This window comes from Fukomys damarensis, unplaced genomic scaffold (genome assembly GCF_012274545.1).
Source record: "Fukomys damarensis isolate Sample0158 unplaced genomic scaffold, DMR_v1.0_HiC HiC_scaffold_23, whole genome shotgun sequence".
Taxonomy (NCBI): Eukaryota; Metazoa; Chordata; class Mammalia; order Rodentia; family Bathyergidae; genus Fukomys; species Fukomys damarensis.
Window position 1 is genome coordinate 19,027,951 of NW_022900935.1, and position 18,426 is coordinate 19,046,376.

At 54.7% G+C, this 18,426-nt stretch overlaps 1 protein-coding gene across 1 annotated transcript in view; it reads left to right on the plus strand.

Annotated features, from left to right (window-relative positions):
• The first annotated feature begins 11 nt into the window (after window positions 1-11).
• The window catches only part of Ahdc1 (AT-hook DNA binding motif containing 1), a 38,981-nt gene continuing 20,566 nt past the window's right edge, over window positions 12-18,426 (plus strand). Inside the window, 2 exon segments of the mRNA XM_019208835.2 lie at window positions 12-366; window positions 15,653-15,830. The gene's annotated coding sequence lies outside the window, so the exon portion shown is untranslated.

Below are 18,426 nucleotides of genomic sequence, written 5' to 3' on the forward strand. Positions count from 1 at the left end.
GGCGGGGGTGGCAGGCATCTAGGGGCAGCCAGGTAGCCGGAGGGGCGGTGACGGCAAAACTCGGTTGGCTGTCCTAGCCTCTTGAAGACTGGCTGGACCTTCAGACCAGCACCTCCTGCTCGAATCCAGGCGTCTGAGGGCTTCTAGGAGGGAAGTGAGGCAGCCCTACCCCAGTCCCTCTCTGTCTCCAGTTGTCTGGCCGCTGGGGCACGCAGACATGCTGGAAAAATCCTGGATAATTTCCCCGATGGCGGAGGCAGCTTTCTTTGGGTGCGGCTCTGCACCTTGCAGGTGGGGGATTCCGGAAAAGAATCCCTTGGAGACAGGGACTTCTTTTTACTGGAGCCCTGAGGCCCAGGGGAATAGGTAAGTGACCTCTCAGGGCTCACACCGGGCACTTTGGGGAAGGGGGGAAGGAAAGATGCCTGTTCTGCCCTTTGTGGGGGAGAGAAAAGGATGCTTTTGCACAACTTAGTTGTGTTCCAGCACCATTTGGTAGTCGGTGACTGATGAGCCAACTGTTTGGCAACTCAGCAGGTAGATCTCCCCTGCCTGGAGTGGGCCCTTTATCCCCCTGCACATAGCCCCTAATTCCATTCCCTGCTCCCATTCAGTGCACCCTGCCCAAATTAAACAAAAGGAGTGGAGGTAGGCCTAGTTGGCATGCCTTCTCTGCTGCTCATTGGCTGTGTGACCTTGGGCAAGTCCCTTCACTCCTGTTTCCCTTTCCTCATGAAAAACTAGATAACAATAGGCCTTGGCCTTGTTGTGGGGCTTAAAGTCGAGCATTTGAAACAACAAGTGTAGTGTCTGCCCACAGTAAGGGTGGTACATAGAGCACTTGTTCCATTCAGAGGAGTAGAAAACCCTCCCTCAAAGTAGTTGAATCCCCTTACCCTCCAATAGGCCTGTGAAATGTGGCTTCCCAAGGTAAGTAGTGCCTCATTAAATGCATATTTTCTGTTGTTACTGCCAGCTACCTTCACATCAGCAGAAAGAACTCTAAATTGGTACTGAATGCTGAGAACTAGGACTGATTGGAATATGTTAAGGTAGGAAGTGCAAGGCACCCGGGTGTCACACACCTGTAATCCCAGCCACTTAGGAGGCTGAGACAAGGAGAAAACAATTTGGAGACCAGCCTGGACAGCTCACTGAGCCCCTGCTTAAAAAATAAAAAGAAGTAACTCAGCACTTGCCTAGCATGCACAAGGCACTGGGTTCACTCCCCGGTACTGCCTAAATAAATAAATACAGTCAGTAGGGCCCTTGGAAGTTCTTCCCTCCAGGCCAACTCAGTACAGATGGGGAAACCGAGGCCCAGGGAGGGGGCCTAGCCCCCTCACAATGCTCCCACTGTTGTTCTATGGGGGGGGGGCTGGCAGAGAGCCTTGGCCTGGCTCCCTTGGGTATGGCCCAGGCAGGCTTGAGGCTGGTGGAATTCTCCTTTCCTCTCCCTCCCAGCTCTTTGCTGACCTTTCACTTCACCACTGCCAGATACCCAGATTCAAATTCAAATGCCTCTGTCTAAACTCCACCTCAGCTCTGGAGGTCAGCCTGGGCCTGTGTTATCCCCAGCCTTTCCCTGCCCCACCTCCTCCAGCTCTCCCTGTTTCCTGTTTAATTGGCTTTCCCTGTCCGTAGGGAAAGACCCTGGTGTACTGGAAGGAGCGTAAAGTTCCTTTTGTTATCTGTGTAAACAAATTACGGGGCCTCTTTGAGCCTCAGTTTGCTTTTCTGAAAAATGGAGTTGAAATACTAACACCCAGGAGAATACCAATCATCCTCCAAGAGGCACCCTGGCAGACATCTATTTAAATAATGGGAGGCAAGGCTGCCCCAGAGTTAGACTGTGCACTGAAGCCTAGGTACGGGGAACAGAGTAACCTCCCTTTGGCTTCGGCAAGCAGTGCTTCGGTGCCCTGGGATGGGGGCAGGAGCAGGGTTGCTTGTCCACCACATTGTTTTGGCAAAGCTTGGATTTGGTCAAATTTATGTGGCTCATTTCTGAATGACTTGTTGGGCAGTTCCCATCACCACCTCTCTGGGAGAGACTTCCCCTCCTACCTAGTCATGACCTGCCTCTCTCTGCTTCAGGAAAGCCTTTTTGGGTTGACTGTCTCCCCCTCCCAACTCCTAGTTTCTCTCCAACCCAGAGAAGGAGTGTAAAGGAGTAATAAACTGGAACCAGCACTTTAGCTGTGTGACTGGGCAAGCTGCTTTCCCTCTGTGGGTCTCTGTTTCTTCCTACTGAGCGGAGGAGGCTAGATTAGTGACTCCCTAAGGCACCTTTTAGCTCTGACAGGCTCCAAGCCTGTGTTGACTGATGTATCCTAGGAGATAGGAGACACAGAGAAACAAGTCAGCTGGGAGATCCCTGTCAAGGTTCCCCCCTCCCAGGCTAGAGTGCCTCCCTTGCTGAGTTGAGACACACCCTTCAGGGATGCTGGCAGATTGTGGTGGGTGGAGGGGGCATATCACCCACATGAGTGCCACTGCTGATTCCCAGGGTCTCCCTTGTCTGAAAAGAGGCCTGAGTTTAAGAACAAGATCTTGTGTCAGGCGGGGCTGTGAGACTGGATGCTTCTAGGGGATGGGAATGTGTGTGTGTCAGTGACCAGGCAGTCTCTGGGGAGTGGAGTGCTGGACACGAGGCAGCTAGCTTGTGGTATGGCGTGTCCAGAAGGGCCATCACAGGGGCAGTGTATCAGGGTGTGTGCAAGTCAAGGAGGTTGGCAGTGGGAGGGAGGAAAAACCATCCCTGAGCCAGAGAACCGGCTTTGGGTCAGGGCAAGCTGCTGGGAAGGCTGCAGCCTCATGGGGCGTGATGGAAGAGTTTCGCCTGTGCCTAGGTTTGTCAGCTTGTTTAGGGTTGAGCTGAATGGCTCTGTTCTGAATTGCAGTTGTCATGTTCTATTGTGGGGGTATCTGTGTAGGGGTGTTGTCAAGGTTTCCTGAACAGTGAGTGGCTGGGGTGTGTGCTGCTAAAGGAATAGAGCGGCAAAGCAGTAAGCAACTGTTGGCTATTTGGGGTGCTGTCACATTGTGCCAGGACAATTAGTATTTTCAGGCAGTCAGTGAATAGATTCTGGCTGTTTTGGGTCCCTCTCCCTCTACATCAAGGGAGACCCAGGGATGCGGAGGGTGGGGGGAACTCCTTCCTGTCCTTCTGCAGGTAAGCAGGCTACTACAAGTTGGTTTACTCTCACAGTAATTTTACCACGGTGCCTAAATCAGGAACAGGCGTGAATTGACCTTTTATCCCCTTCCCCACCACGGGATTAGACTCTGTTTCCTGTTCAATCTCCTCCAGAACCAGTTCTGTCCCGCCGGGAACCCCCCAACAGTGGATAAGCCCCTCCACTGCTTTTCTCCTTCCACCCCTGTCGACCCTTGAGGGGGGCCTGAGGGCCAGGCTGGTGCAGGGTCTTGTAGGACTTGAGGGCCCAGGCCGGAGTGATAAATATTGAAGAGGAGGGATTTCGGTGTGGGCTGGAGCAGCTGCAGTGGTTCGAGTGTCACACTATCTCTCCCCAGGTTTACTGACCCATTTCCATTCACGCGGCTGCTGGTTTCCTAGCAACGGCAACAGTCCCCCCAGAACAGGCGGAGTGTGTGTCTGCCATTAGCGACTGCCGCAACTGTGTCAAGGTTACCCCGCTCCCTGCAAACCCACCCCTGCGGGTTTGTTTTCTGCCAGCGCCTGGCACACACTGTGCCAGGCAGGGGGAGGGAAGGGGGCCAGGGGCCAGCCCAGGGGCTTGGGTAGGGGTGGGGGTGGGGGCGAGGAGGAGCTGTGGTTCCCCATACAGTGGGAGCCAACTTGGACTGAGTCCGAAGCAGCAGCGCCCCCCCACCCCCGTGGAATTCCTGAGCCTGAGGGGAGCAGGGGGTGGAGCTGTCCCTCAGCCCTGACCCCCGAGATTCCAGAGCCTGGGGGGAGGGGTGTGGGCCCAGGGGCCTCTGGGAAGCCTGCCTGGCCTGACCCCACCTGGCTTGTTCTCCTGCCCTGGCTTCCTCCCACTTGTGTAGCAGCTCCACGCTCTGCTCTCGGCTCTTTGTCCTAGCCTCTGTATCTCCCCCTCATGCGCCCAGACTCCCCAGGGCAGGGTTGTATTTCTCCCATCAGACCAGGGGCTCCAGAGCTATGGGTTCATGATGCTGGTTTTCCTTTTCTGCCCTCAGCGCCAGCTCCTGTTTTTAAAAATGTCATGGGAGGTGAGAGTTAAACATTTAGGGTGGTATAGACAATCTCTTAATGGGGGGGGATACCCAGGCAGATAACACCCATCCTTTTCTCCCCCAAACCCAGGCTATAAAGGGTTAAAGCAGTTCCTACCCCCACCTTGGTATGTGAGGTTGGGGGGATGGGAGGATTGGGGTCTGTCACCTTATAGCCACTCATGTGGTCAACTCAGACCTGACCAGTCACATTCCTATCCAGGAGGGTTTGGGCTTGAGGCAGAGGGCAGGGGCAGGGGCAGAGAGAGCTGGAGGGGGCTGAGTTTGTAGAAATGGAAAGCCCCAGGGTGGGAGTGGGGGTAGACATGACCAGGAAGCTAGGGCAAGGGGCAGCTTGGAATAAAGCCTGAATCCACCTCCCATTCTTCTCGGGAATTCTTCAGTCACTTTCTATTTCCTCCCAGTCTGCACCCCCTAAGAGCTTCCCGGTGGGCCCACATGTCTGTGACACAGGTACAAACCTAATCCCAATCCTAAACAAAAGAGTGTGGCCAAGGTAGATTCTGACATGCAGGGCAGCACAGGGACTTATGCGTAGCCTCCTGGGTAACTTTCTGGTGTTTGGAGAAGGTTGGCTGGGTCAGGCTGTGAGATCTAGGGTATGGAGCAGGCTGTGCTAGACAGTAGAAAGAGACCTGGGCGGGAACCCAGGGAGCCTGGTTCTCTGCCCAGCCCTTTTGCCTGGCTCCTTATTGGTCTCAGACTCCCCATCTGAGGGGCATAGGCTAGTGATCTCTAAAAACCCTCCTGTCTTGTTAGTGGCTGTGGGTGAGAGGTGGGGAGGGGTGATGGTCTGGAGAGGTGTGGGAAGTTACCAGCTCAAGGGGGAGTTGCAATGTGATCCTGTAGCGAAAATAGCCCAGGTCATTTTCAGCTGCTTGGGCGGAGGTATCTGATCCCGGCAGGACAGCATGGGCAGGGGGCAGGGAGCAGGGAGCTGTAAAGCTCTCTGGGAAACCGGACGTTAGGATGGGAGGGTAGGTTGAGGTTGGCCAGCCGACAGGCCTTCCTGAAACCCACCTGGCCCTGGCAGGGACCTAGAAATGAAAAGGTGAATGCAAAGGGTTAACAGGAGGTGAGGGCTGGACTCTGGCCCCCTTTGGGTCTTGGCCTGGGTGAGGTGAAAGGTCAACCCCAAGGAGTCCGAGCACAGCTGGGGAAAGAGTAATCGGATCTTCCTTCCTAGCCGCGCTCTTAGGATCACAGCACCGCCTCCCCAGGAAAGGTGCTTTGACATCCCCGGGAAGGAGTTTGTTTGGCCTTGTTCCCAGCAGGGGTTATGGGCTAGAGGAGGGTCCCAGCGCAGTGGGTCAGGGAGAGTTTCAGGCCCAACCGGAATGGCAGTGCTTTGTCATCTTGGGGTCAGGGGAGGTGGAAGTGAGCCTGCTGTAAAGTTTAGAGGTAGCCTGTTCTGGGACCCATTTGTTAATGACTGAGGGTCAGCATGCACATTGCCTGGTTAGTTAGAGCGGCTGCCTGGTACTATTGAGAAGTGTTTGGGGCAAATGATACCGCAACTCTAAGATGGCTTTACTGTCTGGGTATGTGTTTGGTGGGGTGCTCGGATGTAAGATGTGATGGGGGGCGGAGTTGGTAATATATGGTAGAACATGCTCTCTGAAGCCAAGCTTGACCTGGCTTTCAAAACCTTGCCTCTGCCATAGGCATTTAACCTAAGCATCAGCTGTCTAGCCATGAAATAGGACAAATGGTGACCACCATGTAGGGTTATTATGAGATTGTACAGAATAGGTGCTCAGTAAAAATAAGAGTAGCAGGGCTAGAGGTATGTATAGCTTAGTGGTAAAACATTTATCTAGCATGCCCAAGGCTGTGGGTTCAACCCTAGCGCTGCTTTAAAAATAAAGTAACGGCAGTAAGCCTTTTTGGGGGCTAAGGTTGCACATAGTGTGAAGCCTGGATTATAACCGGCAGTAGGACTCCATAGCAGGAAGTAGTAAACTATAGGCAGTATGAAGAAAAGGGTAGTTTTGAGAATGGAACTGTTGTGCATGAGGCTGTGGCGGTATCCAGGTGACTTGGGATAGGAGAGGTGAGGTGAATGGGGTGGTTCGAAAGAGGGTTGTTACTACTGTCGAAGAAAGCCCCCTCTCCCCACCCTGTCAGGCTTTGTGCTGCTGCTGTGTGGGTGTAGCTGTCCCCATAGTGCGGCTGTAAGGTATGTTTGAGAAGGCGCAGGCATCCCGAGAAAGAACAAGTCGCCTTTTGTACGCGTCCAGCCCGGGGCTGGTTTGAGCCATCTCTGGGGGATCCCCTGTTTCTGCGCTCAGCTCCCCGCCCACAAATAGCGCCCCAGACAAGCCGGCTGTGGGCCCCCACCTGAGACTCGCTGAGGGCGAAGGAAACGGGGATCAGAGGGTATGGTAGGGGGCGTGTCTGAGGTCCGCCCCACCCCTTATGACATCACTCGAGGTGATGCCAATCCCCGGGAGCGCAGCCCGCGGGCGGCTTGCCCCCTGGAAGCCACCCCTCCTTTGGCTCCGGAAGGCGCAGTGGGTGGGGTCGGCAGGAGGTGCGACAGGAGGCGGGGCCAGCGGTAGGGCGGGGAACTGTTGAAGGCTTTTTGCCCTTCCTGCTCTGGAGAGGCAGAATATGAGACTCTGGGACCTTGCAGTTTAATCAGCTCCCTTTGAAGACCCTCAAGACCTCCCTCTCCCTAGAGTGCTCTACTTTGTCCATTTGTCCAAATCTTGCCAGTGCTACTTTTTGCCGGAGACCTTCCCAGAACAAACCCTCCATCTTATTTTTCTTTTTACCTTCCCCTTTTTAGTGGCCCTCTATACTCAGGGCAGTAGCCACACTGCTGCTATCCATTGAGCAGTGGGATCTGCAGAGGTTGAGTTTCTCATGCAGTATCTCACCTAATGCACCTTTATTGGCTTTCTACCTTGAGCCCTTCTCACTGACTGGATTGGAAATTCCTCTGGGAAGGGGTTACAGACATGGCCTGGCTCAGTAGGCACTAAATATTTAGGTCGGGTAGTAGAGGAGACAAACCCACAGGGAAACTACTTTGTCCAGAGTCACCCAGAAAGTAGGTAGAACAAGCAAAGCTAGAAACCAGGGTCCCTAGTTCCCTTCAGAGCTTTGTCTCTAGTGTATGTGACTAAGAGTAGGTAGTTAGTTGCACAGGGAATTCCTAGAGGCCTGCCCTTTCTCCACTGGAGGGTCTCCTGTCCCCACAAAGATCACAAAGCACTAGGTCTATCTTCTTTTGTAATCTACACCTCTTGCACCAAAACCTCTGACTTCTGGGAAGAGGAGGAGGTGGTACTGGGAAAGCTGGAAAGGTTTCTGCAGGCCATAGGGGAGCAGTTCTGCACTAGGAGTAGTATTGTATGCCCAGTGACTGGGGGTACTGCTTCTAGGAACATAGATTTAGCTTGCAGGTGGGAGGTTCCAAGTTGGGCAAAGAGGAGGGTTGGGAGCCAAAGTATGTGGGGGTTCAGTGCAAAGAAAGCAGAGATTATGCTGGGCCAGCACTCCCCACACCAACTACCCGGCCCAGTGGAATGCTGGAAGGCCCCAGGGATGAGGCCAGGAAGCAAAGGTGTCTCTGGTGGCACGGAAGCAGTTAAGAGCTGCCTCAGCCCGTTCCTTCAGACAATTAGTGACATCTCGCTTGACAACACCACACTGAGCTGATGCAGACCTCAACACCCCCCCCTGTTTGGCCCCCCCACCGCCGCTTCAGCTGTTTATTCTTAGGCTTTAACAATTGGGATTCTGACTTGGAGGAGCGGGCGCCCTGCGCTGCCCTCTGACCCACCGTCGCCTTGGCAACTGGAGCCCGGTAGGCCTGGGCTCTGCGTTAGGATTACAGATCCTGAATTCACAATCTTGCTGCTCCCCTGCAAGCAGAAGCAGCAGAAGCAGTAGCATGCAGATCTTCAGCTAGACTGGAGGGGACAGAGGAGAAGGTTCCCAGGGGCCAGCCTGAGGCACAGGTGGGAACCTGGGATGGCATAGGTAGCCTGGAGAAGGGTGCCCCTCCCTGGTGGCTCCATGATAACCGACAGGGCCCACTGTGCTCCACTCCCAGCATCTTCCAGCACTCTCTGGAAACTTTCTTCCTGGTAGAACCCTGAGGGCAGGGGGGAGACTTCTTCATCACCCCCCTCTCTCCCCCTCAGTCAGACCCCTACCATGCCCAGAGCTCCAAGTGCCAGCAGACTGTGCCCCTGCCGTGCCCGCCACCATGGCAACAGGCCCCCTCCCTCACCAGCTCTGTTTCTTCCTCCCCCCACCCTAGCAGCCAACTGCCCCAGCTGAAACCGGAGCCGATGCATCTGTGAGCCTCATGCCCAGACCCACATTCCATTTCTGTCCTCTGTCCCCCGTAGTTCTGGCGACGACATCTCCCCTCCTTCCCCTCCTCCTCCTCACACCCCCTCCCTCCTGCCTCTGCCTACTCCTGCTGTTCCCCCCCACACTCCATCTATCACTTAGTGTCTTCCCCTTGTTCCCGCCCCGTTCTGAGAGTGTGTCTCATCCTCTCAACTGTCTCTGTTGGTCTCTGGGTGTGTCAGGCCCTCTGTCTCCAGCTCCCTGGGTTGCTGTGCCTTGGCCTGTCTGCGGCAAGCTCCTTCTCCATGTCTTCCCCTCCATGTGTCTGTCTCCGTGTGTGTGTCTGTGTGTGTGTGTGTGTCTTTGTCTCTGCATCATTCTGCTTGTCTCTCTCTGTCTTTTCTTCCTCCTTCCCTCTCTTCCTGAGTCTTTTCTTGCTGTCATCCTTCCTCTGGTATGCTCCCTCTCTTCTTTCTCCTCCCTCCTTATCTCTTTTTTCCTTAAAGCTCATTCTGCCCACTTTCTGTTGTTCCCATGATCTTCCTCTTTCTATCTGATTCTTTGCCTTGATTTCTCCCTCCTCTTCTTTGACTCTAAATACATAGATTTCGTTCAGGTCTCCTTCCTCTTTTTCCTACTTGGCCACTTCCTTTATAGCCCCTGATTGGGGAGCTGGTGGGGCACTCTACAATCATCCCTAAAGTATTGTCTTTTTAGGGGGCATATGTCCTAGAACCCCCGGTGGGCATGCATCATTGAACTTGAAATGGGCAGAATCTAAGGTTAAAGAGCTCACTCTGCCAGGTTTTGGTGAATGGAGCTCCATCCATCTAGTCTACTTTCCACCAGCCCAGGTAAGGGCAAAGGGTAGTCCCAAGAGTTAAGCCAGCCAGGAAGGCCCCTAGCTCTAAGGACTTGAACATCATGTTTAGGATTTGCTCTTTCTGGGATTTGTCCTCCACTTTGCTACCATAATGGCTGTCTCACATTCTGCCTCAGTTTCCCCCACTGGCATATAGTGTTGCTACCCTTGCTCTTGCTGAGTTCTTTAAAGTACTTTGATCTCCTGGAGCTAAGTCAGAGTTATGAGGAACAAGGAAAGGCTTGAGTAACTTCTGCCCTTGTGCTCCCCAACACCAAGACTGAGCCAGAAGAACCAGGGCTGTGGTAGAATCAAGAGTCCTGTCTCCTTAAGTACTGGGTGGAGGACAGTGCCTGTCTCCCCTCAAGACTGGCAGTCCCCGCTGTCCAGCCCTCTGGGTCTGAGAAGTGGCCTCGAGCCTTCTTTCTGTCTTCATCAAGGAATGAGCTTGGAATCATGTGCAGACAAGCCCTGGGTGGGGAGCCAGGTCTCCAGGGCCAGCCCTTGTCTCCGGGTGTGGTGAGGCCTGGTCCTGCAGACAGTTCTAGGACCCTGGGGTCTGGGCACTACTCACCAAGGGGGGAGTAGGGGTGCCTGGGGGAGGTGGTTGCACGCAAGGCATGCTGGGCCCCCTCACTGGGTAGGTGGGGGGAACAAAGCTGGCATCGAGGCCTCAGCTAAAATTAGCTGCTTCCCTGCGCGGGAGCGAGCATGCCTGCCAGCCGCCCAGATCGCCGCTGCCTCGGCAGGCCATCTGTCGCCATGTTTTTCTCAGTCCCCCAGGGCCCCCCAGCTCCAGCCACCCTCAGGGGCTACAGGGACTCTGCTCTGAGGCTGTCCTTGACCAGAGCTCTGGGCTCTGTGGCTGTCTTGCTGTGTGACCTTAGGCTAGGCCTGTCCCTCTCTGGGCTCTTGTATAAATCAGGCACTGGACACTGACATCCCAGATCCCCTAGCTTTCCAAGCAGCAGATGCTGTTGCTGGTTGTAGGGGCTGGTGTGCGGGCTGCCCCCATCCCTTTTGAGTTATTACCCTAGGGCTTGAAGGTGGGTGAGGTTTAGCGTAAGGGTGAGAGGGATGAAAAACTCCTGTTGGGATTCCTTGATCTTAGGGCAGTTTGGTCTGTGCCGTATCCATAAAACCCCAACATCCTCCCCCAAACATACCTCCAAGCAATCTTAAAGAAACAGCTGCAGGTGGGAAGCTAGGCAGTGGACACTGTTCAGTGGACTAATTTTACTCTGGCTTGGGCAAGTCTCCTGCCCTCTTTTGGGCTATTTCCCTTTCTTCTAAAGAAGCTTCCTGCTTCTTGAGCACCTACCTACTTTATACTACATATTCTTGGAAGCTGGTGTGGTGTCTCTCCAGATAAGGGAGTACAGAACGATGAGGTTCTTCATGAGGAAGCAGCAGAGCCAGTGCTAGACAACACTGTCCTCCCCCCATCCTTCCCACTGCCCCCCAGCTTCAGCTTCTTTCTGACCCTGGCACTTTCCTGGTCATGGCTCCTTCCCCCTTCCCAAAGCCAAAAAGGCTGAGCTGCTCCCCAAGGTCACCCAGCTTGGCCTGGGAATAGCTCAGTCTTGAACCCAGGCCTCTTGGCTCCCGGCCTCTCTCATACTCTGGCCAGCAGGCTGGGCCTGTTCCCTGGGTGAGTCATGCCCCTGGACTTTGGCCTCCTTGTCCCCAGCTCTGTGGCCTGGAGTTTGGAGAGGGGGCCTTTATAAGGAAAAGGGGCGCCCCTCGCAGCACGGGGGTCTCAAAGCCATTCTCCCATCCTTTCCTCTGTGAATTAATTGTGTGGTGACAGCAGCTCCTAAGCCCCTACTCCCCACTGATCTCTAAGCAGTCTGACAAACAGCCTTGGTGACAGCCTTACCTCTACCACCCATTGTACACCACCCCCTAGACACACAGCTACATTAAATTAGAAATGGAGTGGGGTGGGGGCTCGGGGAGGTGGCGGCTCGGGGAGGTGGCATTTCCAGGTTACATGCATGCCAAGGCAGCTTCTTCCCTAGCAAGCCTTTCCCCGAGCCTGTGCTGCATGGCTGCTGGGTTACCCAGGCAGGAGGCCACAGCACCTCCCCTCCTGGTGTCCAGGGACCAAGGTCACACCCGGAGCCCTGTGTGCCTTCACCTCCTCCTGGGGCCAGTGGTGTTTATCACTGGGACAACGTGTGGCTGTGCCCAGCTCTGGCAGTGCCGGGGTGACATTCATGCCCTGTGAGCTGTGACATCTCTGCAGGCAGAGGACAGCACCACCTAGGCTGGTGACAGTGGGTGGGGGAAGGGTGTGGATGGGCTGTCACCTGTCCAAAGTAGTCAGGGAGGTGACATGTCATGTACTGTCCCACCATCTGGAGAGGACTCAGGGAAGGATCAAGGTTGTGTCACTGCCTCATACTGAGGGCTGTCCTACCTCCCTCCCATGGAAAAAGAAGCTTACCTCATGGAGGGGAGGGTGACGTGGAGGAAGGTGTGGTAGTTCTACTGTGGTGAGGGATGATAACCTGTCCCAAGCTCTCTGGGGGTGTCAGATGTGACCATCTCACACTTTCAGGGAAGCGACAGGTTATATCCTTAGCTCATCCTGTTAGGAGGGTTGTCACTGACTCGTACACCTGTCTCTCAGACTGTTGTGTGTGTGAGAGAGATGTCACCATGTGCCCATCTCATGCTGTTGTGGGGAGTGACATGTGTGATTATCTCATGCTGTTGGGAAGTTGTCAGTAACTTGGGAGCTTGTCTCTCACTGTAAAGAGACAACATGTTGCTGGGTGGTATGAGGCTGGCAGTTGGCAGAGCCTCCTCAAGCAGACCACAGGGCCCCAAAGGGCAGGCCAGAGGAAGTGCTTGAAGCCCTGAGCATAGGACCAGTCTGGGGTGAGGGAGGTCTCAGTGCCGCATGACCTACCTTCTGACCCAGGTGCCAACCCTTGGGACTATTCCCCAGGAGGGGAGGACTCAGTGTTTTGCAGATAGTATGGGAAGGGGCCTCCAGGGCTGAGGCAGGTGTGTGACTGGGGAGATGGGGCACCAGGCAGAGTTTGCAAGGGGAGCTGAGTCCCCACGGGTCTGGGGACTCTATTCCCTGCCTCTTCTGCCCCTGAAACTGTTAAACTAATTAAGGCTGTGGAGCCGCAGGATTAATCGGGGCAGCTCAGCGAGGGCCAGAAGCTCAGGTAGTCGATTAGTGTGCCGCGGAGGATATTGGATTTCTGAACCGCAAGTCAGCACTATTCGGGCCTGTTATCTCCCAGGCTCGAGGGTCAGCAGGCGGGAGGCTCAGGAGGCTCCAGGGCTGGCTGCTCCTGCCTGCCACACGTCCAACTCCCCTACCCACACGGCCCTCACCCAGCCCTCCCCCCGGCCCACCCTGTCTGCCTCACCGTCTCTTTCTCAGCCTTCTGAAGAACAATCCGGCCCCTGGTTGTCCCTTTCTTTCCACTGCCCTCTCTGTTGGCAGAGATGCCCTATGCCCCTCTCCCTTTCCTTGTCAGTTGTGCAGGGCCTCAGCTTCGTCTCTTCCTGGCCCACACAGCCCCTCAGCCTCTCACTAGGCCTCAGCACTGCTCACCTCCACCTCCCTCTCCCTGTCCCTCTTTTTGTGAGTGTGTGTGCCTGCCTCATACGGCTTCCATCTCAGACTCTCCCGTCTCTGAGTCTCTGGTTCTGTTCTCTCCCTCTGTGTCTGTGTATCTCTCTCTCTGGCTCTCTCTCTTGCTCGCTCTCTTGTGCGCTCTCTCTTTCTTGTGTGGTCTCGGCTGGTGTCTGCAACCAGAACAAATCTCCCCCAGCCAACACCCCCTGAACAAGGAGGCCAGAGCAGCTAATGGGAAACATGTGATTCTGCCTTGCGCCTGGAGCACCATGAAGGGAGCCTTAGTCCCAGCCCAGCCCTGTTCCCCCTTGCCACATTCCCCCCACCACACTGCCCTGTGCTGCCCCCAGTCCGAGTGGGCACAGTTGCAAGTTCCCTAGTCGTTTATATGCGGGGGGGTGGGCTGACATTTATCAGATGGGGAGTATCAGGTTGTGGAAGAGCTAGGGATGGCTCTGCTCCTTAGGTCTCTGCAGCCCTGGGGCCGGGCAGACCCCATGCAGACTCCCCCCACCCCACCACCATATGTAGAAGAACGGGGCCAAGATGAGCTGAGCTGTGGGGGCCCGGATGGGGGGCAGCCAGTCCACCCCCACTGGAGGGCTCTGGGGCCACCCAGATTTCCATCTTTTCTGCCTTCCTGGGCCTCTGGGGAGCTGCAGAGGTGGGGGCTCCCTGAGGGCTTAGGAGCTGCTGGGCTGCATTTCTGTGCCCACCAACCACGGGGGGGGGGACAGATCAGAGGAGGGAGGCTCTGGCAGGTTGGAATTCTCCTTCTCTGCCTGTGGATAAATTGTCCCTAATCCAGGCTTGGGGAGTTGTCTGGCTCCTACAGAGAGAGAGAGGGAGAGAGAGAGAGAGAGAGCAGGAGATAGGGAGGGTGAGAGGGAGGAAGGAAGCAGGCACATACAAACACAGTGACACAGACACACATACTGTCTCATAAAGGGTCTCTCCCATGCAGTCGTTCACATGAGTTACACAAAGGTACCACACAAACACTGAGGTAGGCACCATTGTGCTGACAAGCACACCATGGCACACTCACACGTGTTGACACTGAAACACAGCTATCTGGCATAGTCATACAGAGACAGCACAGGGACCAAGCAACTACACACACACACACACACACACACACAGGAATACACAGACACAGTAATAAGGCCTTACAAATCCACACATGCACAGACATCCACGGGCGCAAACTGACCCATGGTGAAACATTGTTAGGAGCACTGTGACCAGTCACACTGTCACACCATGACCCTGAAAACCCAGAGAAAAGCAGAGGTAGGTGGGAGGCAACGCTGATCTACAGTGACACCAATGTCTGTAGTCACAAACCTCACGATTGGAAACCTGCAGGGACAGCAGAGCATCAGCCACACGCCCCCACCCCTTGCTAAACACACATCGAGAGAGCTCTGAAACAGGCAGGAGCTTCTTTGGCTCCTGCCACAGCGAGATGGAGAGGTCCAGGCACAGCATGTACATGCACAGCTGACTGCAGCTGGGCATACCTGTCACACACAGGCACGGGCACTTAACACTTCTGTCCTCACAGGCATACAAACACAAGTGTGCACACAAAGAATAGAAATTCAGACCGTGCGCATACCCCTGTGTGTAACTGAAGACACTGACCCCAGGCACACACTCAGCCTGGTTAACACACAGCTGACGTGTTGACCACAACTGAGTAAACAATTCCACACATGTAACCTCTTCAGCACATAAGTAGGCATGCAGAAATACGGAGGAGCAGGGGCCAGGGATTTAGCTCAGTGGTTCCACTGCCTGCCGCGCAAGTGCAAGGAGCAGAGTTCGATCCCCGGTACTAAAATAAATAAATAAATAAGCCTTTCCCTTGGATGTCAGATATTAAGAAAGAAAAAAGAAATACAGAGAAGCATACAGGCAAGCTGGGTAAACTCAGAAATCCATGTACAAGTATATTCATCCAGACTACTGAACATTCAGTTATGTTCATTTGTATAAGCAGAATCTGTCACACAAATTCTAAGGCAACCAGAACCTAAGCAGTTCATGAGTCCTGGTTCCCAGACCACTGCAGACCTCAAGGCAGACAAATGGGCAGGAAGTGGGGCGGGCTTGGGGGGAGGCCGTGGTTATTAAAGAAAACTAGAGACATAACCAGTTGCTGATGGAGCCTGGTAAACGCAGGCTGCAGATGCACCTTCATAGAAGTGTGTGTCACTGTCGCTCCAAACAGCAGTGCTCACCTGCATTGCAGACAGCTTAGTATGTGTAGCTTCCCTAGTGTTCCTCCCTGTGCATGTGATCCTCCTCTCCCCATTTTAGAGATGAGAAAACAGAACCAGAGGGGTTACTGGCTTGAGGAGTTGAACCAAGGACCATGTGACTCCTCAAGGCCAACTTCTTCCTACCATGTTGTGTGTGCTTGTGTTCGTATGCAGCATCTAAACTTACAAAGCATCTAAACATACAAGAGCACTGCTGTCCAGCAGGAGTCTGAGCTTTGAGAAACAGACTCACATCTCCCCAGTGGGATGAGGTTGGAGCTGGATTAGACTCCATCTAGGACAGTCTCCCTCTGCACCCTGCTTTCTGGCTCTGTGCTTATACTTGGTGTGCTGTGTTTCCCTCCACAGATGGGAGCTTGCCTGATTGTCAGCCTGTCAGCCTGGACCCCAGAGCCTGCCCACCTGAGTGTGTGCAGAGGCTCCCAGGTGAGGGGCACTGCTCAGGCCACTGGAGAGACCACCCCAAAGACACTGACACAGACAGGCCTTTCCTGCTGAGCCTGACCTCTCTGCACAGCCTGCTCAGGTAAATGTGTGAGGAATCCAAGCCTGTGCCTGTGCCATCTCCAGTCCAGTAGGGATCCATTCCCAGTTTAGGCCAAAAAGATGCCCTTTAAATAAAAAAAAACAAGTGATATTAACCCAGCTTACTCAAAATCCCCATTATCCAGAAAGGAACTGAGGTTCATGGATATACAATAAGTGTGTGTATATGTGTGTGTCCATGTGTCTGTGTCTGTGTCCATGTACCTCCTGCCAGTCCTGCCTCCTAGCCTGAGGACTCTTCCCTGCACCTTGATAAGCTGGGAGAACTGGGAGGAGAAGGGTTGTGATAATGACCAGGACTCAGGGAAGAGGTGGAAACAAGTGTGCCTGATGTGTGCAGCTGACCCCCTAGGACATATCTCTATTGGAGTCTGGAAGCAAAGAGCTGGGAGGCCAAGGTGAGGTACTGGGAGAGGCTGGAAAGTCCAGGTTTACTAGGATGCCCTCAGAGGATCGGGGTTGGGGGTGATAGCAGGACCTGCCTCCCTACTTCTGGCCCAGGTTAGCCCTCTGGGTCTTGGGAGCACAGAGGCCGGTAGGACTGCCCTGCCCTAGAAAGGCAACTCCCTGAACTGACACATGAAGCCTCAGGCTCCAGGAAGCTTCCTAGGGCCCAGCCTGCTGCCTGGGACCCCACCCAACTTCCAGAAGAGCATTCCTGGGGCCTGAGATCTGGGGGTGGGGCCTCCTGGGATTGGAAGGGTGGGGAGATAGGCTGTGGGAGGATTCAAAGCTGTGTGTACCCAACTGTAAATTTACTGGCAGTTGGGCCTGTGTACAAGCAGGTGTATGTGAAATGTTCTGTGCTTAGGTGCACAGGTTTGTGCACACCGGAGTTATGTAAGTGGACTAGGCTGGGAGAATGTTCAAGGGCTTTGTATGTGGTACACTGGAGTGGTGAGTGTGTAGGCTGGGTATGGGGCAGGTGTGGGCATACCACAGTGTTGTGTGTGCCCCATATTGTGTGTGTGTGTGTGTGTGTGTGTGTGTGTGTGTGTGCAGGGTACTAGTAGCGTGCACTGGAGAGACACGCAAACAAGTTGCATATTCTAGAGTGGTATGTATGGTGTGTGCCACGAGTTCTGGATGCAAAGTGGGGTGATGTATACGCGAGGCTCCATTTGTGCTTTGGAGGTGGGCTGGGCAAGCCTTAGCTGAGCTGGGCTCAGCAGTGCCTGGCCTTGTGGCCAAATCGCTGAAGTCACTTCCTCTCCAGCAGCCACTTTCAGGAGGAGGAGTTCTTCAGACCTGGGCAGGAGGGGCAGGGCGCTACTAGGGTGCTCTCTGGGCAAAGTGGGGTGATGTATACGCGAGGCTCCATTTGTGCTTTGGAGGTGGGCTGGGCAAGCCTTAGCTGAGCTGGGCTCAGCAGTGCCTGGCCTTGTGGCCAAATCGCTGAAGTCACTTCCTCTCCAGCAGCCACTTTCAGGAGGAGGAGTTCTTCAGACCTGGGCAGGAGGGGCAGGGCGCTACTAGGGTGCTCTCTGGGGAGGGATGGGGGCGGAGCAGGGCGGGAAGCACAGTCCCTGGGTGACCTCGGAGGGAGGAAGGGAGGGCCGCTGGCCGAGTGAACCTCGGGTCCAGTGAGAGCTGGCAGTGGCGCCTACACACCTGGCATCCAGGGCAGGGGGATGGCAGGGGGCGGTTCAGGGGCAGACCTGCTTGCCAGGTGCTCCATTCTGGACAGGAAGGGGGTGGGCGAGGACTGCACAAAGGAGCTCTGTGTGACGGGATAGGTAGGGTGGGGTGTGCTGTGGGGGGGCCCTGATGGCCCCAGTGGGGCGGGGCAGGGCCAGCTCCCCTTGGGGGCATCAGTGGCTCTGAGGGGACACCTAGTGGCAAGGGAAGGTAGTGCATCTGGATGACTGAGGTGGGAGGAGGTGACTGGAAAGCTAGCTAGTAGGTGGTTAGATTAGATAGAAGTCAATAGTTAGAACTGGTAGTTGAGACTAGGACAATTGGAGGAGGCAGGCTGGGGGTGAGCCAAGTTTCCGGTCATCGAAGCAAATTTGGTTTAGAGGACCCAGTAAAACTAAATTTAGACTCCAGAAGAATTGAATGACATGGCTGTTTGTCCTTAAGGTGTGTGATTTAACCTCTCTTTTTGTGCCTACATTTAAATAACAAGTAAGTGACTGGTATCATTTCCAGCACTGTTATTTTTGTTAAGATTTTGGGCTGGAATTGGGTTGGAAGAGATTCAGATTAGGTGAACAGGTAGGGGTCTGAATGCCAGGAGCCTGAAAGAGGTGATGCTTAGTTCCTGAGGGGGCTCATTCTGGGAGGGCATAGAGAAAGTCTCAGGGCAGCAGAGCTCTCCAGTGCTAGGAGGACATCCCTGGGTCTTCAACCCTGCTGGGAGGGAAATGGGAGGGAGAGTGCGTGCAGGCTGGAGAGAGGGTCATGAGGCCGGAAGTGAGCGCTGGGGCTGGCAGCCTGGCTCCCCTGGGGAGGCTGTGGGTGGGGGAGGGGAGTAGGGCTGGGGAAGAGGTGGGATGGCCACAGCCACAGCGGGGAGGGTGGGGCTGGGGACTCAAGGATGTGGGCTGGTGCTTCCCAGCACTGTGTGCAGCAGG